The sequence below is a fragment of the Pelobates fuscus genome, chromosome 3, assembly GCF_036172605.1.
Source record: "Pelobates fuscus isolate aPelFus1 chromosome 3, aPelFus1.pri, whole genome shotgun sequence".
Taxonomy (NCBI): domain Eukaryota; kingdom Metazoa; phylum Chordata; class Amphibia; order Anura; family Pelobatidae; genus Pelobates; species Pelobates fuscus.
The window spans coordinates 384,736,407-384,764,261 of record NC_086319.1 but is presented as its reverse complement, the minus strand read 5'-3'; positions in this window follow the sequence as shown (position 1 = coordinate 384,764,261).

The following is a 27,855-nucleotide window of genomic DNA, read 5'->3' as shown; positions in this document are numbered from 1 at the left end:
AACAACTAAAGACCGCCTTAACTAATGCTCCTGTACTTGCTGCTCCTGATCCAACTAAACGATTTCTTGTCCACACAGACGCTTCAATGTTTGGATTGGGGGCAGTGCTGAGCCAAGTTGGAACCGATGGCGGAGAGCATCCCGTAGCTTACTTGAGCCGGAAGTTATTGCCACGAGAAGTAAGCTACGCCGCCATTGAGAAGGAGTGCCTGGCCGTGGTGTGGGCCCTTAAGAAATTACAGCCTTATTTATATGGACAGCCCTTTTCCCTACTCACAGATCACAACCCGTTGGTGTGGCTGAACCGTGTAGCTGGGGACAACGCCAGGCTGCTGCGCTGGAGTTTGGCGCTACAGCCCTTTGATTTTACTATTCACTATCGCCCAGGGAAAACAAAACGGTAACGCCGACGGGTTATCTAGACAAACTGACCTTGAAAAGTGATCTGTGAGTAATCTCCCGGACCTCCCCAAGCCGATCTGTTGGGATCAGACTGTGTATGCCGACTTGGATCTGGGGGAGCATTGTGGCAAACCTAGCCACTTCTGGACTATAATCGGAGAAGGTTGTCTGTAGGCTGTACTGTGTGCTATGTATAACTTGCTATGTGTGTATTATGCTATGGTAATTCGCATGCTGGCAGCCGTAAGCTACCAGCATCCAAGTACTTCGTTCGGCGAACAGCGGCTATCTAGGCTGTTCGCCAAACGAATCCGGGCCCCCCTGATAGATCACACATTTATGGTCGTGTGGCGCTTGTTAACCGGTTGTAACAATGTTGCAATCGGTAATTATAGACCCTCCTGGGTGGCCGTCGTTCGGCTACCGACCATGCGGCAGTCGTCCATCTTGGTTCGTCTATTTTGCAGCGGTGTTTGGTCATCGAGCGCCTGGAACTAAAAACGGCTACTCGATGATGCGAACACCGCTGCACTTCCAGGCCGTTCGGGAGCCCGGTTTTCGGTAGAAACGTTCCCCTGAAGGTAATCGACAGATTGAGGGGAACTTCTATGCAGAACAGTATTTGTTGCGGCGTTCGGTCATTTCAGCTGGGATCTGAGCGGTATTCTCACAAAAGGTGCGCTCAGACCCCAGCTATCTACCGAACGTTCGGTTGTCTCAATATACCGAATATTATACAAAATATGTATTTTAAAGTAAATTGTCGGTTCTGCTGCACGAGGAGATAATCCACTTAAGCGTCCATCTTGGTGGGCGTATCCCTCTCGTACAGCAGTGCCTGTTGGGAGAATTACAATGTCTGATGGGAGAAATCCCCTGAATTGTCTGTAAGGAAACCCCTTGAATGGGGAACTGCTTAAATATGCAATCTTGTGAATAAAGCGAGTTAGTTGACTCCCAAACTGTGTTTCGTCCGGTTATTGGGAGGATTTGGGGACTTGCATTACTTTTCAGCGCTGACTGTGGATTTACCTGTGAAACCAGCGGAGATCGTGGACTCTAATACTGCCCTCCGCTACAACAATAATCAACGTTTTCCCTTTTTTAGCCATAAAACTTCTCAATCTTGTTTTGAGATAATTTGGGTATAGTCATTGTAATGAAGTGGAATTCCAATTTTAATGCATATGCTTATTACATAGCCATAGATTACCCCCTCTTAATTATTCTGTTGTTTTTTATTTAAGGATTTTTCTTCAGCTAACAATATGTTATCTTGTGTACCTGAAATCTGCTGTATACGACCGGGTGTGGGTGCAATGTTCATGTCCCCTTAACCCTGCAAAGCAAATCATTGTAGTTTTTTTTTTTTAAATTACGTTAAAATTTCAGGGTTAAGTCTGCCTCTAGCGACTGTCCGTATGAGGTGCTTCCGCAGCACTGACTGATAAAAACCTCATAGGAAAGAAATAATTCAGTGCTTTCCTATGGGAAGCCATTCCATCTCTGAGACGTCACTGGAGCCAGAGAGGTGAGCAGTACCAAGAGTGCCTCATCCTTGGAAAAGGTAGCTAAATCTTTATAAAAAAAACAACAAATTACACTGGGAGGGAGAACCTGACTACAAGTAGGGACTGGAACACCATAGCGCTAGGCATACAGAATTGTATTCCTAACACTATAGTGCTCCTTTAACCCTGCAATGTAAAACACTTTGAGAAACTGCAATGTTTACATTGCAGAGTTAAAACCACCTCTAGTGGCTGTCAGTATGACCTAGTGTTTGAGCACGCCATACATCTGCATTATATCCCCATTTGATCCCCAGTGAATTAGACCTCTGTGAGGTTGCAAGTATGGAGAGGTGAGCAGTGCTGAAGAAGCCTAGAGTCTGCAAAAAGGAAGGTAAAATGTGATTTATTTCAAATTTGTATTGCGAATTGCAGGCGAGGGGAGGGACGCTATAGTGTTAGGAATTCCATTAAATATGACATTCAAGCTCTTACCGCCCAATTGTCAATTTGTTAATGCAACATCATGATTTGATTTGAGAAGCATCCATGCACTACATCATACCTGCGATTCACAGCTTCTTCGGGCTATGTAAGAAATGTGACGCTTTAGCATGAATAACATAAGTTACAAATAGATACCACTTTCCTGTTATGTATTCTATTTTATGGTGGAAGAACAGACTCATAGCTTCTTCTGTCTCTGTCACCCTAAAGTGAGAGGGCGAGATTTTTTCTTATGTCTGTATCATTGTGTCACCCTGCGTATTCCTTCTGTCTCTGTCTCTGTCACACTGTGCTAGGACAGAAATTTTATAAATCTTCGCTATATGTATAAAAAAAGTTATAAAACCTACATACTATGTTGCATAGTTCCTGTAAGTGTTGCTTTCACTCACTTGTATCCCTCTCTCTCAGGTAATTCTTTATCTGCAAAAGAAAACTTCAAACCAGCACTGGAAAATGTAGACACAAAAATTGAGGTAATACAGACACATATGTATCTCTTTGATATACATAGTGAGTGTGTGTGTATACACACACATACATAGTGTTCAAGTAGAGATTGTAGCCGTATTAGTCCAGTGATATCGATGTACGAAACAGATAAAATGTGTTTCTTGCAATACCTTTTTTATTGGACTAACAACATTTTTTTAATGACAAGCTTTCAGGAGAACCTCCTTTTCTCAATTCTAAAGCATTTCTGATCGAAATGCTCAAGACTTGAGAAAGGAAGGTTCTCCCGAAAGCTTGTCATTAAAAAATTATAATAGTCCAATAAAAAAGGTTTTGCAAGAAACAAATTTTATCTGTTTTGTACATCTACATCTACATATACATTTGTCTTCATGGCTCCAAGACTGTAATTACTGAAAGAGAGTAAAGTTGTGTTAATGTAACACGGAATATAGGAAAGTCAGTTGTAGTTTGCCGGAATCGACGATGTGATAGGCTTGTAAATAAAAAGGGCAAAAAGGAAACACCCTGCATATATTTATTACAATCAACAATCATTATTACACTCTTTTACAAAGTTATATTGATAAAGGCTTCTCAGAGTTCTTGATGCAGTGGATGACGCCCCTACTCCAAAAGAGCGACCTGAAAGACCTGAATAATTAGAAGGGTTCAGATTCATGATGAATGTCCTGATGTTTAGCATATATTTTGCAGTAATAAGAACTAACCCATGTAGTAATAATAGGGGTTGTGAGGGATGATTATGTGAGGAGAATAGGTAGTTATTCAATACTACTACCAGGCACCATATAGAATGTCAACGGTTTGGCCCATTTGCTTGTTTTAGGGTGGGGTATGGAAAGAATGTAATAGGCTTGATCTGTATTGAGACAATGATGGCTGTGAATTTGTGGTGAACTCTCTTGGCCTGCGAAAACCATAAAACATAAGATAAATAGCTGTCTCTATGACCTGGTTAGTATGAGGTTTGAAGGGGGCAGAGTCCAACCGGTCTGATAGGAAGCAGAATAATTTGGTTTGTTGGGCTATATTGTATGCTGGTCAGATATAATTTTATGGTATTGTATGAGAGTTTAAATCGAAGGTGGCAAAAAGAGGCAAAGCTCTCTTTTTGGTTACATGGCATTGGATATGTGATGTTCTGAGATGAACCTAGTGAATAATTGGAATGCCCTATCATACGATCGTCGCGTATTGTCTGAGAGTGACAGTTGTGTTCGTTTACGGACGTGTGATAAAAGATCATTAAATCCATGGCTAGGTCCTGAAACAGAGGTGTGGCAGTGGCTAGTTGTGAGGCCGTAGGGAGGGCTTTGTGAAATGTCTGAAGCTGAAATTGAGATAAATTGCCAGCAGCGATATTTCATAATTTAAGGCCAAAGTAGCTGAACTGGAAGCACATCTGACTTTGAGATTTTCCAGTGCGACTATTTTGCACATAAATTTGTAATTTACTTTAATGACTAATGTTATGAATATCATTTAACTAATGTATATCAGTATGTGAACTCCACAAATTTGTATTTGACGTATCAGAACTTTGACACACTGTCAATATCATTACATCATATGTTTCAGCAAAAAAAAAAAAAAAATCATTATATTAAAAAATCTGGATCATATTAAGCCTCAAGTGAATTTGTAGTTACACTATTCAAACTACATGGTAAATAAAGTACACAGAGGATTTTAGAATAGTCGAATATCTTAATGCAGTAAATGAGTTGGGCAACAAGGCTTGGAATACACAGTCTTTGTAGAGTGTTATACTGACCAGTAGATGAAAAAACAATTACAAGACAAATTATGGATTGTTAGATAGGGTATAGCAGATTAAGTGAGTCAGTTGGATTTTAATTGATGTTATATCTATGTTTCTACATTTATTGTCTGTGTATGTGGGAAGATCAAATCCATTCTTAGCAGTGTGTGTGTCCGAGTGGTAAATGTTTAGTTGTAAATAATCCAGTCACATATTACAGTTAATCGCAACTTAAGTGAAATATGATTCCATGTAATGAGTGATAAATTATTTATATATTTTTATTGTATTTGGTGTTTTACCCATGACATAAAATGCACATCAAATGTTTTTTTCACATCAGTACAAATCTGCTGTTTTATCTTTAGACTAAGGTTTTTTTTCCTGCCTTTACTGAAAGGCCGTTCTGATTGTGTCTGTCTACCTATCGGTATCCACAAAAACTGTGACATGGATCAAATGTTTGTATGTCTTTTCAGGCATTTGACCCATTTATTAGTGGCTCAGTTTATTGCTGTTCTCTATTTTTTTTTATTTAACTCTGTGTTATCCTATATTCTTTTCTTATCAGGTGAAGATACAAAGACCTACAATTTCGTCTGTTTGATTTGGATATCCAATAACATCCAGCAACCCTTCTTGTGGCACCTTAATACCTTACACCAACAGCTTTACCAACAGTTTGCAGCCATGTCTAACAAATTCCTGAAAAACCAAACTTCGTTGAAACAGTTATCAATCTGCGATCTCATAAGCCCATGACATTAATCATTTTTTGTGTATAATCTCCTGGAGATTCCAATGAGGTGGTCACACCACTCAAGAATTAAGTCTCACCATAATCACGTGAATACATTTTCTCTGGTTTTTATTTTAGTTTCAGCACTCCGTCCATCATTTTATTATCAACCCACTTTTGTAACGTTCTATCATTGTTACTCAGTCTAGATTCTAGAAGATACAACGATTTCCTCTGCTCCTGACAATACAAGAGAGAATGGAACCAACAATTAACAGTGTGGAGAAACAAATCAATAGTGAAGAGTTGGGAGATATTTAGGCATTTATCCTTGCCTTTCATGTTCGTATGCTTCCATTATCTGCCATCACACTTCAAGGATTTTTTTTTCTCTAAATTATTTCATATATCGTCCATTATCATCCTTTGTGTCAGTTCTGGATAAAATGCACATCTCGATTGTATGCATCTTTCATGGACAGGCTATAGTCACCAGTCTCTACGGTGGTGCTGTTTTGATTTTCACTACCGATGTGCTTCCACACAGATACAACATCAATTTCAGCCCACGTATGCCTTCAGTGTGTTCTTCATTATAATATTCTTTTACAAAGTGAAGGATTTTATCCTGTGATACTGATAACTTTTATCTCCATTTTTGTTTCTAATAAACCCAGTCTTATCTCCTCTATGCATTCACAAAGGAAACAATCTTAGCCTCATCTCCTAACATGTGTTTGTAAGAAAACACAATTTCACATTCGGATTGTGTACTTGTAATTGTATTTACCTTATGTAGTTAAGTTGCCTTATGACCATTCATATATATATATATATTTTAATTTATTTGATTTCTCTTTTTATTCCATTAAACATTTGAAAACAGTTGTGTTGGTTGTGAAAACCAAAAATTACAATCACATTCTCTATAACTTGCATAACAAGTTAATAGCATCTTATCAGTGAATAAACAGACTGTTTTTCGACACCTACTAAAACAGAAACGAATCATGAATGATTTTATGATAAATAATTAATAAACTAGTATTTTAAAGTCTGCATCAAATAATTGTTATCTTAAATCGAAAACCAACACAGATTTGTGGTCTCATCTAAATAACCAATTGTTATAAAATGATAATAAACAATAATTAGAGCTCAAATGTTAAGTGTAACACATTAGTCTGTGAATGGGATCATATACTATAATTTTGTTACGAACCTAATTATAAAGAATTTCTTAAAGGGTGGTTTATTTTAAGGAAAACATGGAAAAGGAACAGATTCTACAAAATATTGGACATGGACGGACTATATTCAATGAATTATGTGCATTATTCCGGGTTGAAGCAATTCAAAATGCTGACACCTCTAGTTGGATTGCACACATGCCAGGTAGTGATGTACCCTAGCAACAACGTTGACTTAGCCGTCAATGTTGTGGAACTGTTTTCGGCATGAGGTGACTGTGTAGTTCCCGGACAACTTGGTTTGTGGTTTTGAACCACTTTGAAATACGCCAGGATAGCGCTTTTTCCAGGGAAGATGCCTGAGAATAAGGGGAACAATCGCTACCTAAAAGCCAGCCAGAGCACCAGGTATTGCGGCCGCAGGAGCTCCCGAAAGTTGACCGGCAAAAGCACCAAGCACCCTGGAACTGTTTCGGACATAGGATCATGTGTGCACCTGGTCAGAACTTTAGCACGGTGGCATTTCGCCTACACTGCATGTTGGGGATAAAATCAGCCCTTTGTGGATGATGGATATTTGCTAGCTCATTCAGAGCTCTGGAAATTGGAAATGAATAGCAGAGACGTCTGCATCAAATAATTGTTATCTTAAATCGAAAACCAACACAGATTTGTGGTCTCATCTAAATAACCAATTGTTATAAAATGATAATAAACAATAATTAGAGCTCAAATGTTAAGTGTAACACATTAGTCTGTGAATGGGATCATATACTATAATTTTGTTACGAACCTAATTATAAAGAATTTCTTAAAGGGTGGTTTATTTTAAGGAAAACATGGAAAAGGAACAGATTCTACAAAATATTGGACATGGACGGACTATATTCAATGAATTATGTGCATTATTCCGGGTTGAAGCAATTCAAAATGCTGACACCTCTAGTTGGATTGCACACATGCCAGGTAGTGATGTACCGAACTGTTCACTGGCGAATAGGTCCTGGGGAACATCGCTTGTTCATTTTCGCCACGGATGGCGAATACATGCGCTGTTCGGTCCGCCCCCTATTCGTCATCATTGAGTAAACTTTGACCCTGGCCTGTACCTCACAGTCAGCAGACACATTCCAGCCATTCAGCAGCAGACCCTCCCTCCCAGACCCTCCCACCTCCTGGACAGCATCCATTTAACATTCATTGTGAAGCTGCATTCTTAGTGAGAGTAGGAACAGTGTAGCTGCTGCTGATTTGATAGGGAAATTTATAGCTAGGCTAGTGTATTCAGTGTCCACTACAGTCCTGAAGGACTCATCTGATCTCTGCTGTAAGGACAGCACCCCAAAAAGCCCTTTTTAGGACTAGAACATCAGTCTGCTTTATTTTATTTTTTTTGTGTAATGTAATTGCAGTTGCCTGCCTGCCAGCCAGCCTATATACTGTATATACCAGCATATACTGTGCCCACTTGCCCAGTGCCACCACTCACTCACTGGTGTCATACTAGCTTGCATTTAAACAAAAACAAAAAAACTCTTTTTACTGTAGTATAATAACAGTCAGTTTCATTCACTAGTGTGCGTTTCAGGGCCTGCCCAGTGCCACCACTCACTCACTGGTGTCACAATAGCTTGCATTTAACAAAAAAATACAACTTACTTTTTGGACTGTAATATAATAGCAGTCAGTTTCCTTCACTAGTGTGCGTTTTAGGGTCTGGTAGCACATTAGATTGCACGCTCAGTGCCCCAAATTTGAAGTAGGAGGACCGACCAAGCATGTTTTTCCATCTCCCACTTCCTAAAATCGATGCCTTATATACACGTCTCCTGATAGGGGACGTAACAGGGATTAAACTGATAGGAATAGTACTACTTAACACACCACTCCTATCTGGTGGCACATTAGATTGCACGCGCAGTGCCCCAAATTTGAAGTAGGAAGACCGACCAAGCATGTTTTTCCATCTCCCGCTTCCTAAAATCGATGCCTTATATACACGTCCCCTGATAGGGGACGTAACAGGGATTAAACTGATAAGAATAGTACTACTTAACACACCACTCCTATCTGGTGGCACATTAGATTGCACGCGCAGTGCCCCAAATTTGAAGTAGGAGGACCAACCAAGCATGTTTTTCCATCTCCCGCTTCCTAAAATCGATGCCTTATATACACGTCCCCTGATATGGGACGTAACAGGGATTAAACTTATAGGAATAGTACTACTTAACACACCTTGTAATAACGCAGAGAGAGGCAACGCAGAGAGAGGAGTCTGAAGAAGAGGAGTCAGAAGAGGAAGGTGGCTTTGAGGAGGTGGAAGACCAAACACAGCAGGCGTCCCAGGGGGCTTGTTGTCACCTTTCGGGGACCCTTGGTGTTGTACGTGGCTGGGTGGAGGAAGAGACCTTCAATGACATCAGTGAGGACAAGGAACGGGACATGGCTAGCTTGGTATCCAACCTTGTGCAAATGGGGAGTTTGCGGTTGTGCAAATGGACTGTTTGCGGTGCGTTAAACGGAGAGTTTGGTCTGTCACTGTGAAGCGGGCGTAACCCTTACACTACCTGATCGATACAACATCATACCTGATGTTTTAAAGCAGGTTATTCCAAACAATTTAGGAATGTTAGGTGATATATGTCCTTTATGTATTAAAACCAGACTCTGCATCAACTATGTAATTTTCCATGGGAGTTTTGCCATGGATCCCCCTCCAGCATGCCACAGTCCAGATGTTAGTCCCCTTGAAACAACTTTTCCATCACTATTGTGGCCAGAAAGAGTCCCTGTGGGTTTTAAAATTCGCCTGCCCATTGCAGTCTATGGCGGTTCGCCCGGTTCGCGAACATTTGCGGAAGTTCACGTTCGACGTTCGCGAACCGAAAAATGTATGTTCGCAACAACACTAATGCCAGGTATATCTCAGACACTGTAGATTGAGAGAAGATATCCAAGTATATACTGGAATATGTTTTGGTAACAAGATTAGATTAGATTAGATTTAACTGCCTGTAAAGGAACTCAGGAGATGGAGCGAGCTGGCGAGCGAGCTAGCCCCCGGGCAGCATTCCCATTCGAGGAGGAGTTCCTGGGAAGACTGCAAGGTGCACTGGTCCAGGAGGATGTCCCTAATTCAGCCGAGGAGGAGTTGGCCTGGAAAGAAAGCGTACGGCGAGACCTCTGCCACGAGGCACTGGAGCAGTATCAAGCTCACGGGGGAGAGAGCCTTCCCAGTTCAGAACAGTGCTGAGGCTGTATTTACTGGAGTATCTGCCCTGGGAAGAGTGGATTATAGAATTCCAGCGGCTGATCAAGAAGGAACTGTGGCTGGACGAGGCATGCCGGGTGCTATGGTGGAAAAGCAGTTTAGCAGCAAGCATCACTGGGAGTGGAGATAGTTGGTCTCATTACCCAGCACCAGACAGTGTTACAGGGAGAGGAGATTGTCGGTCCCTCATTTCAGCAGCAGCAAGCATCCCTGGCAGTGGAGATAGTCGGTCTCACTACCCAGCACCAGGCAGCATCACATGGAGAGGAGATTTTCAGTCGCTCATCCCATCAGCAGCAAGCATCCCTGGGAGTGGAGATAGTCGGTCTCACTACCCAGCACCAGGCAGCGTCACAGGGAGAGGAGATTATCGGTCCCTCATCCCAGCAGCAGCAAGCATCCCTGTGTCAGGAGTACTGTATGATCCAGCACATAGAACTGTATAGCACGGATGACAAATAAGTAACGTATTACCGGTCCTTAGAATGGCCGGATTTAACGTACATAGAATAGTCAAAATACTAGCTGAGGTCAGGGAACACAGAAAGGGACGCAGCGATGAGGAAAGCCAGGAGTCAGGATACCAGAAAATAGAGAAGTCAATAAACAAAGCCAAAGTCAAAAACCAGGTAGAAAACTATAAACAGGAACGCGCTCTCGGACAACCACAAGGGAAACCAGACATGGAATAGAAAACCAGAAAAAACAAGAAAAACTAAGCAAGGATTGTAAAAAGAGTACTGGATACTAGAAGCCATCACCAGACTGATCTGCAGAACAAGGCATGATGTGACATAACTCCCCTCTTAAGGATCAACCTCCGGGCGCGACAAGCAGCTCTCAGGCAGAGACCAGGAAAGAAGCAAGGATCCAGCAACTAAGTTCTCAAGACTTACCGGAGGCAAGGATACCCCTACACAGCAGGAAAGTAGTTTGCGGCTCACAATGCCATTCCAAACTACTTTACTTCCTTTGGAAAGGTCTCCTGCAAAGGAACTACCAGCCAGGACTGAGATCCACTCCAGAATAGGAGCACTGCCACGAAACAGGAACCAAGCATCACAAGAGAACACCTGAAGCGACCAACGTACAGCTTAGCAGATCAACCTCCTCCACGACAAAAATAAGGAAGCCATTTCCAGCAGACTGGTCCAGATACAGGAACTCTTGCATGCCGAATAACCAACAGGAACTAGAACAAGAAACCAGGAACCAAGCATCACAAGAGAACACCTGAAGCGACCAACGTACAGCTTAGCAGATCGACCTCCTCCACGACAAAAATAAGGAAGTCATCTCCAGCAGACTGGTCCAGATACAGGATCTCTTGCATGCAGAAGAACCAGGCATGACATGACACAGATAGAACAGGAAAGCTGCAAAGTCCACTCCACAAACTCCAAGTGCCTACGGCCATCTGTCACGGGTGGCGATACGGAAACCGGGAACCCTGAGTGCCTGATGAGAAGTTGGGATTCTTCAGCGTGGAAGTGGATTATCAGGGCCTGGTGCAGGGCAACCACACGCCCTCTGGTGTTGAGCACCAGCATTTGTGCAGCCACATACCAGAACCCTGATGCAGCTACAGCAGATCCCATGAACTTGAAGCATGAAAGTAAGCAGACTCCCAGGAGCTGAATAGGGAGGTTCTGCAGAACGAAAGTATCCAGTACAGAAACAAGGCAAGGTTAGGATAGACACCAAACATGGAAACAAGACAGAACTAGTAGAACCCAGAACCAGAGAAGGATAGGAAGCTAAACCCAGAACATGTACACAATACATAAGGGAACAATAACTAAACAGGGGCAGGACAGGACTGTACATGGACTGGGATTACAAAATAAAACAAGACAAGATATAATAGGCAAAACTAGAGGAGACATAACTAAGCACTATATATGAAAAGTATGGGGATTTAGTTACATTATATGATCATACATTGCATAAGCCTGCCACAACGCCAATGTACCCCATATTCGGCAGGTCCTTCACTGCCTAATGTTCGCTAGAAGAACCATAGTAAACCACAATAGCACTTACCTGCAAGAAAGGGCAGAGACTTGAAACACTGCTGCAGGTCCAGACTGAAACAAAAGGAAAATGGAAAACAAACGGGTGTGGCAACATAAAACAAATATATAAATTAATCCAGGAGACTGGGAATTCCAGGGACGGAATAATGGAATGAACCCAGAAAACCCAGCATAAAGAAAACCCCTGCATTCCTGGATATTGCCATCAAACTGTAGGGATGGCGATAAGGAGATGTTAGGAGTCCTATTAACAGTGGGTGGAGGTAGAAAGGGTAGAGGTGCTATAGGAGGAGAGGCTGCAGATGCACCGTTCTAGCGAGAAGCGTACTGAAAGCCTGAGCGAATTGATCCATGCGGTGATCATTTTCCTCAAATTTCCTCTCGCAAGCAGCTATGTGCTGACACAGTTCTAAAGGATCTATGGCCATGTCGTAATGTCAGGATTACTGTATGATCCAGCACGTAGAACTGTATAGCACGGATGACAAATAAGTAACGTATTACCGGTCCTTAGAATGGCCGGATTTAACGTACATAGAATAGTCAAAATACTAGCCGAGGTCAGGGAACACAGAAAGGGATGCAACAATGAGGAAAGCCAGGAGTCAGGATACCAGAAAATAGAGAAGTCAATAAACAAAGCCAAAGTCAAAAACCAGGTAGAAAACTATAAACAGGAACGCGCTCTCGGACAACCACAAGGGAAACCAGACATGGAATAGAAAACCAGAAAAAAACTGAAAAACTAAGCAAGGATTGTAAAAAAAGTACTGGATACCAGAAGCCATCACCAGACTGATCCGCAGAACAAGGCATAATGTGACACCCTGGGAGTGGAGATAGTCGGTCTCACTACTCAGCACCAGGCAGCGTCACAGGGAGAGGAGAATGTCGGTCCCTCATCCCAGCAGCAGCAAGCATCCCTGGGAGTGGAGATAGTCAGTCTCACTACCCAGCACCAGGCGGCATCACAGGGAGTGGAGACAGTCGGTCTTACTCCCCACCGGTAATGTACCAGACAGGGAGAGGAGACAACCGGTCTCTCTCCCCAGTGGCAGCCAGAGTTACAAGGAGAGGAGATTTTCAGTCCCTCTCCCCAGAAGCAGCAGGCATCCCTGGGAGTAGAGATAGTCATTCTCACTACCCAGCACCAGGCAGCATCACAGGGCATGGAGGCAGTCAGTCTCACTCTCCAGCGGCATTATGAATTAAAGGGAGAGGAGACAAACAGTCTCTCTCCTCAGCGGCAGCCAGAGTTACAGGGAGAGGAGATTGAGTTCCAAGAAGTGGAGACAACCAGTCCCATTCCCCAGTGACAGTACATACAACAGGAAGCAGATTGTCTCTTCCTCCTCCCTAGCAACAACGTTGACTTAGCCGTCAATGTTGTGGAACTGTTTTCGGCATGAGGTGACTGTGTAGTTCCCGGACAACTTGGTTTGTGGTTTTGAACCACTTTGAAATACGCCAGGATAGCGCTTTTTCCAGGGAAGATGCCTGAGAATAAGGGGAACAATCGCTACCTAAAAGCCAGCCAGAGCACCAGGTATTGCGGCCGCAGGAGCTCCCGAAAGTTGACCGGCAAAAGCACCAAACACCCTGGAACTGTTTAGGACATAGGATCATGTGTGCACCTGGTCAGAACTTTAGCACGGTGGCATTTCGCCTACACTGCATGTTGGGGATAAAATCAGCCCTTTGTGGATGATGGATATTTGCTAGCTCATTCAGAGCTCTGGAAATTGGAAATGAATAGCAGAGACGTGTTCAATAACCAATTCAAATTCCTTTATTACGCAAATTATATTTATACCCCATTTTCATAGCAGGATCGGAGGGGGAAAAATGAGCATATGGGCGTGACAATGATGACAATGACATAGATTGTTTTTCCCAAGTTATGAGCAGCTGTTTCTCGTTATCCTACGTTATATAACAGATATTTACAAATACCAAAATCTTGGACAATTAACAAGAACATTTCGAAATCAGTACTTTTCCCGTAACTAGGATTTTAGATAAATTGTATCTCCGAGAATTGGAGATACAATTCCATATTTATTCTTGGTTCAAATTAAACCTTATATGAACAGCTAGGATAGATAGTGAAATGGATATTCGTATCTAAAATTCCCCTCTTAGATCATATCATGATCTACCTTACGGAAAATATCCATGGGAGGCCTGCGGCAGAGAAACGAAAGGAGGTATATTCAGACGTGCTAATCACGTCTGCGGGATTTTTGTTATTTCTTCAGCTCGATTTCCCTCATTTGCTCTGTGCCATATGTTTTCCCTTTAAGAGGAGTTTGAGCTGTTGATTTCAGCTTTTTCAATTATCTGTTGAATACATCTTTTAAGCGTACAAGTTAAATATTTCAAACAGCTGACATGTTAACCATTTTTAAACAGACTGACCATCATGTTATCTTTAGCTTGAGCCTTGGGTCAATACAGGCAAAGTGTATTATTCCCAACAACGAGAATATTATTATTATAATAATTCATAATGTAAGCTCATATAGTCACAACGGGAATAATATCTATCCCCCTCTTTGGACCAGGGTCTTGGATTACCAGTCCACCCAGTGAACTCCTGGGTGTCCAGGTCAAAAAACCCAGTGGCAAAAACTCATATTTGAGGAAAAAAGCACATCTGGGGAAACTGAGTGAGGGCCATGACTGTGTAGACATGTCATCCCCTCACGTTGACAGAATTAGTGACTTATAAAACCCACACTTGTAAGTAAATAGCTCGGGTATCGGTATTGGGAAACACTTTTTGATTAGTTTCAAAAGGCACATTTACATATTAAATCATGAGATAACTTATAATCAGTTTGTAATTCTAACAATAATCCCAATCATGACCTTGCATCCTATGTTTCCTAATCACATCCCTATTTCGACGGTCCAGTCATATCCACACTTAATAAATGGGAATCCATCCTTGGTACACTCAACATACATCAATGACACACACAGTACATCCATGCCTGAGTAAGCTAACACTTCCTCTCTCTCTCCGGCTAACTCTACAAAAATAAAAATAACAAAATAGTTCAATAGTCCAGCATAGTCCTAAAAAAATAGAATAAGTCTTTCAAGGAGTATAACTTTGTTCCATAATCTTAGACACCATAACATAGCTAAGGGTAGCAATATGGCTGACAACAAGACAATGTCAGCTTCCACATAGTTCTTAATTCTTCTGTTTGCTGGATGTTCACCACAATGCTCTGTGCAACACCCCAATTGTTGAAAGGGTTAATACAGAAATAGCGGCATTAGACAGCACTGCACTTTCAGGACTTTCCAAGTTAGTTTATGTCCTCATAAGTAAGCATCTCAATTTCTCCGGCCAGCATGGATTTTGACCAAACAGATTTAATTGCAAAAAAGGTAGGTAGGCAGGTAGGTCAGCCAGAGAGATTGGTGTGTAGTCCCAAATATCAGGCAGCACAAATACTCCAGTACGATCTCTATAATACAAACACAAGGATCAGTACAACATCAATAAATTAATTATCTAGGCTAAACTCAAATTAGAGACTAAAGTTAAACTCTTAACTCGTGTAAAATGTACTTCTCTCAGTGTTGCTTGTATTTCATTGAATTTGTCCTTTATAAAATTTTACATAATTCCCTTTGGAATACATTTGTACGGATAAGAGAAGTACTTACACTATATAAATGCTAGTATTAAATGAGTATTAAACACTAACATATACATATGGGAATAATTCCCAATAAAATACTGTTCTTAAACTTAAACCTTAATTTGATAATCCCACTTAATTACTTTAATAGAATTGGAATGCTGTAGTCTGTCAAAAATTTTGTGGACCCCGATAAAAATTTTTGAAACCGAAACATTAAACATTCTTAAACAATCTTTTATTTTTTAATGTTTTTATTTATTTTTTTCCAGAACAACTAGGAATGAAATAGGAGAAACAAAATGAATTACTATTGTTCTAAAGTGCTTTGTTTAATACAGGTTTCGGAAGAGTTGCCTTGCTGTGTTAATGTTGCAAGTGGCCTCTGATAAGGAAGGGGCAGCAAACTGTAGACATATGTTATATTAAATAGCCCTCACTTGTCAGGTCTTGGAAACCCACTTATTTTATTGCAGATGCCTCTATGACACCACGTTACAAATTGACTAAGCATAATTATTATTATCCTATTTCATTTTAGTTATTTCACATTGCGCAGCCTATGCAAACACTGTCTAGGTCCCAACTTCAGCTTGTACATCCTCTAAGAGCCAGCATTAATTAATGTTTTATCACTCAAAACTATATATAAAGTATTAAAAACATGAACCATCTGTGTATTAGGCTGGGGTTGTTGGGTGTGGGTATAGGTTGGAAGCTGTGGTTGGTATTAAGGAAACTGCCAGGGTGGGTCCTTGAACGCCAGCTGGGTCAGGTTCTCCCTTAGCACCGGGTTCTCCTTTGTTTCCTTGAGCACCAGGTTCACCATTGTTACCCTTAGGTCCAGGGGAACCTCCGAGGCCTTGAGGTCCAGGAGCACCACAGGCACCAGGGAAGCCAGGGGCACCAGCAATACCATGAGTACCAGTGGGGCCAGCTTGACCGAGAGAACCGGGTTCACCACGAGCACCTTGGGGTGAACCCCTGCTATCCACAATTAAAACAGTGCTGAAGTTGTCACCTCTACAAAAGTTAGACCCTTTGATCAAATCCTCTACCTCCGCCTCCAAAACTTTTCTGATTCAATCTCCTATCACCTCCCAAATTTCTTTGTCTCACCTGCTTAAGATCACAATCCTTTGTGACCAATACAACATACTTTTCCCTCATTCTTTATATCAAAACAACCTGTTGAATCTTTCTCATGAATCTTCCCAAGAAATTCAGTTGGGGTCAAAGAGGGCCAGTCACAGACCAACAGTTTGACCAAAAGTGAACAAGGAGAAAGCATATTCTCTATGCAGGTTGAGATTACCTAACTCACACCCCCCTCTTTGTGTACCCCTCTTTGTGTACCACACAGCTATAATATTAATACGCTTTTGAAGATTTATTGTGTATGTATAGCACGGTTGTCTAGGGGTGTATACATAAACAGTGAAAGCAGAGTCTTCATGTAGGGTTTGCAATACTGACAGTCTGGGTCATAGGATTAATACATTGGGTCATACGTCAGAATACATTGAAAACACGAATATATTGCAAATATTAAAATCATATTGCAGCTGTTTCCTATACCTGCAAGGATATGGTTGTAATACTTCAATTGAGTTCAAATTGAGTATCAAAAGTCAAACCACAAAAACTAAATTGTATATGCTTATCAAAAATGAGTTTACCCCTTAGCGAGTTAATAGGGTGACCTCTTCCCATAATATGGTTCCTTTTATAATTATTATATTATTTATTCTCTTCTGGGTCTGCAAAATGCTTTCAATTTACTAATACAAATATAATACAGTAGTTTAGAATTGCCTCATTTATAATCATCAATTGTCTGATCTCTATTAAAAATACCATTTCATAATTTTAACCCTTATATGAACAGCTAGGATAGATAGTGAAATGGATATTCGTATCTACACTGCATTGATGTGAGCGCTATTTGGAGAACTCGGGCGTTCAGATCAGGACTATTTTACAATATAATATTTGTGGGGGTTCCTACATGTATTATATGTATTTCTAATATTTTTGGTATGTTATGTTTTTATGCCTAGTCATCCTGACTCAGAAATTCATGGGCGTGTTGTGTGAGTGTTATGGGCATGTTGTGGGAGTGTTCTGGGTGTGTTTTACTGAGTCCTTGTTTAGTATATAAGTGGGCCAGTTGGACAGTTTAACCCTGTTACGACACTCACCGCCAGATAGATGAAGCCGCCGTTTAGTAAATAAACCCCTTTTCCAGAAATGCAGATTTCATCCAGCCGATCGTCAAACTCCCGAACGGAGAATACGAACGCGGTAACTCCTGATCAGCAAATCAGTCGAACTCCTTCCACAGCTAGAAATAACGAAAGCGCTGTCCCAATAATAATTCTCCCCCACAAACGAGACCAAGCTCCGTCTTGAGGGTCAAACAGGAATGTGTTTAATGGGGGCTACCTGCCCAGTATTTATGCAGGTCTCCACAAGGTGGACACTCCCCTAGGGGACCTTGTGGAAGACTGTAAAACATATTGGACAGTAGCCAATCACAGTGGCTTCAACATAAGCCCTTCCCATCTTACCCATAAATCCTTCTTCTCTATCCCGGAGATAATTGGGAAGAAACCTAATTATCTCCAAGGATAGAGACAATCGCCATTTTAAAATACAGTAAGAAAAATACATTAAAATACATAAATGAAGAAATACTGAATAAATATGGTTCGTGTAACGTATCCCCAGATAGCCTGGATCTGAGTGCATATTTCTACCGAATAGCGCTCAGATCCGATGTACCTAGTTCAATCGCCATGGAGTCAAAGTCTTTCACAAGTCCTTCGGTATACGAATGACTCCATGGGACGGCTATCTGAGTAAAGTCCATACGAATGTTATAAAACTCCCGAACTGACCGGTGTTCATACGCCTCGACGAAATAGAAGGCGGGCGGCAGCTTCCAGAGGTGTTCGGAAGATAAAGTGTCCGTTTTTAGTTCCATAGGATTAACACTGAACACCGTTGATCTTTAGTGTACAAAGTACAAGTAGGAAATTGCTCTTTCAATATATATTTTTTTTACATTTAGCAATAGTGACATTGTAACACTGTTATCTGTCATAAATCCCTGAATCCCACCCCACATGTACATATTTTTTTAAAGTAGACAACCCAGGGTATTTAAAATGGGGTATGGCCAGTCTTTTTTAGTAGCCACTTAGTCACAAACAAAGTTAGCATTTATATTTGTTTGTGTGTTAAAAATGCAAAAAAGCTAACTTTGGCCAGTGTTTGGTACTAAGTGGCTACTAAAAAAGGCTGAACATACCCCATTTGCATTACTTTGGGTGTCTTCTTTTGCAAATGGTGTGCCATAATGGGGGTAATTCTCATTCCTGGGCTACCATACGCTCTCAAAAGCAACTTTACCAATCTGACAAATTTCAATGAAAAAAATGAAGCCTTATATTTGACCCTGTAACTTTCAAAAGCACACTAAAACCTCTACATGTGGGGTACTGTTTTACTCAGGAGACTTCGCTGAATACAAATAATAGTGTTTCAGAACAGTAAAACCTATCACAGCAATAATATCATCAGTGAAAGTGCCGTTTGTGTGTGAAAAATGCAAAAAACTTCACTTTCACTGACCATATCATCGCTGTGATATGTTTTACTATTTTTAAAGTCTAATTTTTGTGTTCAGCGAAGTCTCCCGAGTAAAACAGTACCCCCATGTACAGGTTTTAGGGTGTCATAGAAAGTTACAGGGTTAAACATAGTGCTAGCAAATTAAATTCTCTGGACTTTCGACCTGGGTTCTCAGGCATGTCCCTCAGATTGCAATCAATAAAATTACTTAATTAGGTAATATTATTACATAAATATGCACGTAGAATTTAAATACAGTTGCAAGAAAAAGTATGTGAACCCTTTGGAATGATATGGATTTCTGAACAAATTGGTCATAAAATGTGATCTGATCATCATCTAAGTCACAACAATAGACAATCACAGTCTGCTTAAACTAATAACACACAAAGAATGAAATGTTGCCATGTTTTTATTATACACACCATGTAAACATTCACAGTGCAGGTGGAAAAAGTATGTGAACCCCTAGACTAATGACATCTCCAAGAGCTAATTGGAGTGAGATGTCAGCCAACTGGAGTCCAATCAATGAGATGAGATTGGAGGTCTTGGTTACAGCTGCCCTGCCCTATAAAAAACACACACCAGTTCTGGGTTTGCTTTTCACACGAAGCATTGCCTGATGTGAATGATGCCTCGCACAAAAGAGCTCTCAGAAGACCTACGATTAAGAATTGTTGACTTGCATATAGCTGGAAAGGGTTATAAAAGTATCTCCAAAAGCCTTGCTGTTCATCAGTCCACGGTAAGACATATTGTCTCTAAATGGAGAAAGTTCAGCACTGCTGCTACTCTCCCTAGGAGTGGCCGTCCTGTAAAGATGACTGCAAGAGCACAGTGCAGACTGCTCAATGAGGTGAAGAAGAATCCTAGAGTGTCAGCTAAAGACTTACAAAAGTCACTGGCAAATGCTAACATCCCTGTTAGCGAATCTACAATACGTAAAACACTAAACAAGAATGGAATTCATGGGAGGATACCACAGAGGAAGTCACTGCTGTCCAAACAAAACATTGCTGCATGTTTACAGTTTGCACAAGAGCACCTGGATGTTCCACAGCAGTACTGGCAAAATATTCTGTGGATAGATGAAACCAAAGTTGAGTTGTTTGGAAGAAACACACAACACTATGTGTGGCGAAAAAGTGGCACAGCACACCAACATCAAAACCTCATCCTAAGTAGGGTGGTGGGGACATGATGGTTTGGGGCTGCTTTGCTGTATCAGGGCCTGGATGGATTGCTATCATCGAAGGGAAAATGAATTCCCAAGTTTATCAAGACATTTTGCAGGAGAACTTAAGGCCATCTGTCTACCAGCTGAAGCTCAACAGAAGATGGGTAATGCAACAGGACAATGACCCAAAGCATAGAAGTAAATCAATAACAGAATGGCTTAAACAGAAGATAATACGCCTTCTGAAGTGGCCCAGTCAGAGTCCTGACCTCAACCCGATTGAGATGCTGTGGCATGACCTCAAGAAAGCGATTCACACCAGACATCCCAAGAATATTGCTGAACTGAAACAGTTCTGTAAAGAGGAATGGTCAAGAATTACTGCTGACTGTTGTGCAGGTCTGATCTGCAACTACAGGAAACGTTTGGTTGAAGTTATTGCTGCCAAAGGAGGTTCAAGCAGTTATTAAATCCAAGGGTTCACATACTTTTTCCACCTGCACTGTGAATGTTTACATGGTGTGTTCAATAAAAACATGGCAACATTTCATTCTTTGTGTGTTATTTGTTTAAGCAGACTGTGATTGTCTATTGTTGTGACTTAGATGATGATCAGATCACATTTTATGACCAATTTGTGCAGAAATCCATATCATTCCAAAGGGTTTGCATACTTTTTCTTGCAACTGTATACATACATATTTATATATTTGAAGTCTACGTGTATATTTATGAAATTATTTATGTAATTATGTATATGGACATATGTATATTTCATATTATTTTTTTTTTTTTTTTTTATACATAGATATATATATATATATATAATTTCATTCTAAGTGTATTTTGATATAAATATTTATATGTTAATATCAAAATACCGTAAGAATAAAATTACATATATATATATATATATATATATAATTTTTTTTCAAATTATTAAAAATTATTTAATTTTTATATACGTATTATTTATATTTTATAATATATATATACAATAGTTATTATATATATTATTTATATACGTGTGTAACTTAATTATACGTGTATTTTTATATTAATATATGTATATATAAATATAAAAATATACTTAGTATGACATTATATATATAATATATATAGATATATTATATATAGATATAATACATGTATATATATATCTTATATATATATATACACATATATTATTATTTTTTTACACAGATTTAATTTTTTTTAAACTTTATTTTATGATTTTTACTTGCAGGGACACTGCCTGTCAGCACAGACAGTCCCCCTGCAGGCAGATACACAGACACCTATTGCGGTCATGTGATCAAGCGATCACGTGACCACAGGGGGCCTGATCTGCCGTGGGGAGACTGCCTGGGCAGACAGGCAGTCCCCCTGGACCCGGAGGAGCGCTGATCGCCGCCGGGGGACCGACGGCGATCAGGTAAGTACCCCCAAGACATTATGATGGTTCAGGACCGTCATCGGTACTCAAGGGGATGTTTCCGATGACGGTCCTGAACCGTCATCGGTCATCAATGGGTTAAAGACATTCGTTTCTACCCTTCATGAAGTCTAGGCTGATGTTTGGGGAATTGGGAGCTATAATCACTGCTTCACTGGGGATTTGGGAGAATTACAGCGGAAATACTCAGTTGGAGTATAGGGGATCCAATATTCATTGGCAACTATTTCAACAATTGATTGTTATCGATTGTCTTGATCAGTTGTTGCAGCTATAAGCACTTCTCCATTTTTTAACTGCAGAAGTGACCCATATATCTAGACCCAAATCCTTTCATTGAACTGTAAGATCAGGTTAAACACCTAGATAGCATAATTGTTTTTAACAAAAGGTCTTCACAAAATCAGTGTCAAATAAAGCAACTCATCTATCTAGGGTTCTAAAGGTTTCTATAAAACTAATGACTAGCGATCATAATGACGCAAAAGTAAATCTAAATATACATATTTAATATTATTACACCAAATAAACACATAAATGTTTATTATATCACTTTACATAGGACAAAGTCTACTTCCTTTTACAATGTATACACAAGTTTATGCTGGAATTCAAAATAAAATCTGCAAGAAAAGGAACAATGATGGTATAGAGTTGACAAAAAGTAATAACATGTAGGGAATAACAGAAATTAAATATAAATTAAATATATTTTTACATGAAAATGTAAACCATACAGTTATAGAATTTTATATAAAATGTTTTAAAACGTTCCACTGGAAAAAACATTTTGAGGATAGCTAATGGTAAAAACAGAGACAGAGAAATAGCTTAAAGACACTATAGTCACCAGAACAACTACAGCTTAATGTACTTGTTCTGGTGAGTATAGTCATTATATGCAAGCATTTTTATGCAAACATTGCCCCTAAGGACACCTCCAAGTGGCCAATCCTCAGATGGCCACTGGAGGTGCTTCCTGGCTCAGTGCTGCACAGTAGGCAGCAGTGCCGTTCAGCGTCTCCACGCTCTGCATGGGGATGCTGAATTCAATGCATCTCTATGTGGAGGTGTTGATTGGCAAAAACAGTGTTTGCGCCCCCCCACCCCTCCCACCCCCACCCCCACCTTGCCAATCCAATGCTTTCGCTTTGGCTAAAAATCAGCGACTCTGATGATGTCTCCAATGGGGCAGGGGCCAGAGCCAGCGGACCCGCACGGCGCTGGAAATAGGGTGAGTTTTATTAACTTTTAAGGGGGCTAAAGTGGAGAAGCCACCTAAATGGTGGGTTTAACACTATAGGGTCAGGAATACACCCTGACCCTACAGTGTTCCTTTAATCTATCAAGGATTCAGTTACATCTTGAGACATATATTGTGTGATAACTTTTAATATGAAAAACACAGAATAAAAAGACTGACAGGGTTATTCACTAAAAGGAGAATTCAAAGTGAATTTAAAATGTCAGGTCAAAATAGTCAAACCAGAAAACATTTCTTATTTAGCTGTATTTCCGGGTCAGCCTTGGTCTTAATTTTGGGATTAACTTTGAATTTTCAATTTAGTGAACAACCCTGTATGACTGAAAAAAAAAAGGAAATTACCAAACAAATCTGGAGTAGAGATATGTGGAAATTCAGCTAGTTAAACCAACATTGGCACTTTATTAACGCTCAGTAACATTTCACCTAGTCTGCTAAATTTATTAAAAAATGTATTAACTCAACATTGTTACAAATCTATTTTGCCTTAAAGGGACACTATAGTCACCGAGACCACTTCAGCTCAATGAAGTGGTCTGGGTGCCAGGTCCCCCAAGTTTTAACCCTTCAGATGTAAACATAGCAGTTTCATAGAAACTGCTATGTTTACATTGCAGGGTTAATCCAGCCTCTAGTGGCTGTCTTCCTGACAGCAGCTAGAGGAGTTTCTGCAACGTTGGATGCTTTCTTATGGACTGTTCGAATGCGCGTGCGGCTTTTGCTGTGCATACGCATTCCGCTCCACTCGGGAGCTAAAGTCGGCGGGGGAGGAGAGGTCACCAGCACTGAGGGAGCCCGGCTTTGGATAAAGGTAAGTGACTGAAGGGTTTTAACCCCTTAAGCACCATAGGAGGGGGGCCCAGAGGGTGGGGGGTCCTAAGGATCCTATAGTGTCAGGAAAACAAGTTTGTTTTCCTGACACTATAGTGATCCTTTAAAGTGGCATCCCTCCCGGAAAAAACTTTTTATGAAATACTCATGTAACTGTGTTGAAATTTCACTGAAATTTCAACCCAGTCAAGAGATATACTGAGACATCGTAGGGACTACTTTGTCTCCTTACGCATGACACTCCTAAACACTGGCAGAACAACCACCATCTAGAAGTGTCAACCACCCCTCCCCCCACTCCCTAGTCATCAGAAGTGATGGCTGCAGAGAATTGGCGTTATCTATGTCGGATCCTGCAGTCTTATACTCCATAAACCCCAATGCTGTACTCTTGCACATGTTGAAGAGAACCCGCCGGGAGAAGATGGTGATGCCTGCAATGGACACATTCAGGTAATCAGAAATCATCTTTGCCTGCCATCGGCCTCAGACCCCCAGCAGCGATGTCCCTGTAAATTCCATGCAAATTCTGCAAAGTCCCCAGATGGTGATAGTGCTACTTTAAGTACATTTGAACAATTGTGTGAAGCAATATTTGTTGCTTAATTGTATTTTGTAAAATATAAAAAGCCTGCAAAAATACTAATGATACTTTATAAATGCTTTGAATTCTCATAAGAACTTTCTATTTGGTTGGCTTGTAAGCAAACCAATCAGAAAGATCTGACAGGCAAGTCTTACTTCTCTCAAGCTTGCCATAGACAATGTTTAGTGAATAACTCTTCTAGTAAATGAAACAAAAGTAAACTAAAATAAAATAAATATTAAGTGGAGGTTTGTATCTATCCTGACACAATATATATATATATATATATATATATATATATATATATATATATATATATATATATATATATATATACATATACATATAAGCCCATGTAAAGAGCTGTTTAATTTTAGAGTAGGTTTAATTTTCAAAATGTTTCAAAAAGGAAGGCTTCTTATCCGTCATAATACTAATTAGAGATGACAATTCATATGGACAGTCATTTTAAATGTATGGGATGATATGTATCTATGTATCTATTTAATATGTATTATTTGAAACACATACAGTGTGAAGGAAAATTAGGGGTTATTTACACAACCTAACCCTCATATATTCCTGGTTTTTAATCCACAATTTTTTTTACTTAGGACACCTCTAGCGTTCTGGTTACCTCCAAATATTGCTGCTAAACGGCTATCCTAAGCACCAAAACAACTTTAACTTATCAAATCAGTTAAAATGTATAGATCATACTCCTGCAGTCTCACGCAGCCATTAAGGAGTTAAATCACTTTTGTTTCTGTTTTAACTCTAGCCACACCTACTCTGGTATTGACTCACACAACCTCCATTGAACAAATGGTTTGAATCACGTCTTACAGTACAGTGTGTTTACTTAAGAAGTTACTTTAACTTGTGAGGATATTTATGGGGTGATAAATATTAAAAATAATATTTTCATAAAACTATCAAAAATTAATTTAATAATTTTCATTATATGAAAATTTATATTATTATTATTGCCTTTTATATAGCGCCAACAGATTCTGTAGCGCTTTACAATGTTATGAGATGGGGATTTAACTGGATTTGACAGAACCAACTGCCTGTGAAATACTTTTATTGTTCACTCATTCGTCTGTTTGTTCGGCTATTTCCCTGTCTGTATGGTCCCCACGCTTGTTTCTGTTTTACCGAACAATTCACCGCACGGCCGGCCACCTAGCATGGAAGTGTGCTGCTGGTTAAACTATTGGCCTCATTAGAGGTTAACCGCAGACACTTCCTAATTGCGGTGGCCATCTTGGACATATGAATGCTCAACGGTGTTCGTCAATGATTTCATGGAACTAAAAACGGACACTGTTTCTCACGAACACCGCTAAAAGCCGCCGACCTCCCTTCTGTTTTTACAGCATGCTAACGCCGGTCTGTTCGGTAGTTTCTTTTCACGAACAGACTTATCCCAGATAGCTGTGCCATGGAACCCATTCGTATAACGAAAGACTATGTGAAAGACTTTATCTCCATGGCGATTGAACTGTGTGTTTAGGATTCTGAGCGCACATTATTACCGAATCTGGGGATGTGTGGAATGTATCTATTGTGTTCAGTAGTTCTTGCATTATGTATTTTTATGTATTTTCACTATTCTGTATTGAATGGAGTTTGGCCTCTGTCCTCGGAGATAATTGAGTTACTTTCCAATTATCTCCAGGACAGAGAGGAGGGTCCTATACAGTAAAAGAGGAGTGGTTATGTCTTCAACTCTGTGATTGGCTAATGTACAATACATGTCCCAGTTTTCCACCAGGTCCCCTAGGGGAGTGTCCACCTGGTGGAAAACCTGCATAAATACCAGGCAGGTAGCCCATAATAAACCAGATTCCTGCTGACCCTCAATACGGAGCTTTGTCTCGTACTTGGGTGGATTTATTTGTATGGTGATTCTCATTCGGATGTTTGGAGGGTGTATGATTCGTATGGTCCCTGTTCGGCTGATTGGAGTGATCGGTAGTTGCCTTCGTATTCGGGAAGCACTAGGAGCATCCATCAACGGAGGTACTCGGTCGGAGTACTAGGAGCTCTGTTACATAGGACAATTACAAAAACTTACAGGAACGATAGGTTGGAGAGGACCCTGCTCAAACGAGCTTACATTCTATTTGGCACTGTTTCCCCGATTAATGATTTAAAGCTGAGAATGATCCACTATTTTCATTCTCATAGATCCTAGTGAAAGTTTCATTAGAAGATTTTATCTCGTACATGAATCACAAATTAATTATAAAAATATAATTTATTGTTACAATAATAATAATAATAATAATATGTAACATGCGTGATAATATCAGTGAATATTTAGGTATAACATAAGTATACAATATGGCAGTGGTTTAACACAATATAGACAGCTAAATAGCAACAGTTATGTAACGGACCGTTTCGCTCACAAGGGGATAAAAAACGTTTAGGCGATAATCCCATTTCCAGACAGACCAGCAGCTACTGCAATCACCAACCTCCCGAACTCCAAACTGCACGTATTCACCAACTCTCGAACAAGAGACACACGTACCCTGGAAGCAGGCGAACAGGAAAAGCAATACGAACAGCTTACACTCCTGGCAATCGGCATACAGTCAAATTCCCCCAAGAATGAGACGACACTTCACTTTGAGGGTTAAGCAGGAACTCAGGTGCTGGGACACCCAGCCTGGTTTTTATTACAGTTGTTGCAAATACAGGACCGCCCACAGGGAGGGATAAAACAACCAATCATATCACAGTTACATCCCACATATTCCCTCCCCTTATCCTGAGAGGAAACTCAAATACGCATACAGTTAAAACATACTTTCTACCCAACTTTTATAACTCTAAAACCATACATCCAATCTCCATCAGACTCAGTATACTTTAAACATAAACACTCTCAAAAATCATACCAATCCCTTCAGTGGATAAAAAGTTAGACGGAAGTTCTTTTATGACCGACCGCAAGCACATTTTCTTGCCCAAAACAGTTCCATGGATTTGGGCTGTGCGGTCGGTCAATTCCCTGCATAAAAACGGCTAAGTCCCGTTCAAAGTGTTGCCGGTACTTCGACTTTAGTCGAAGTGTCGAAGTGGAGTCGATGGTAAGGGTCGGCGGTGTTCGAAGTTAAAATGGCCGCCGCCACGTGGTCCTTTGTCCGATGCCGGTCACTTTGACGACTTCGACAACTTCGGTAACTTCGGCACTTCAGCAACTTCGACAACTTCGACAACTTCGGCACTTCAGCAACTTCGACAACTTTGGCACTTCGGCTGCATCCAAAGTGCCATATAAAAAGTGCCAATCCTTCTCCCACAATATTTAAAGGGCCAGAATGAGTG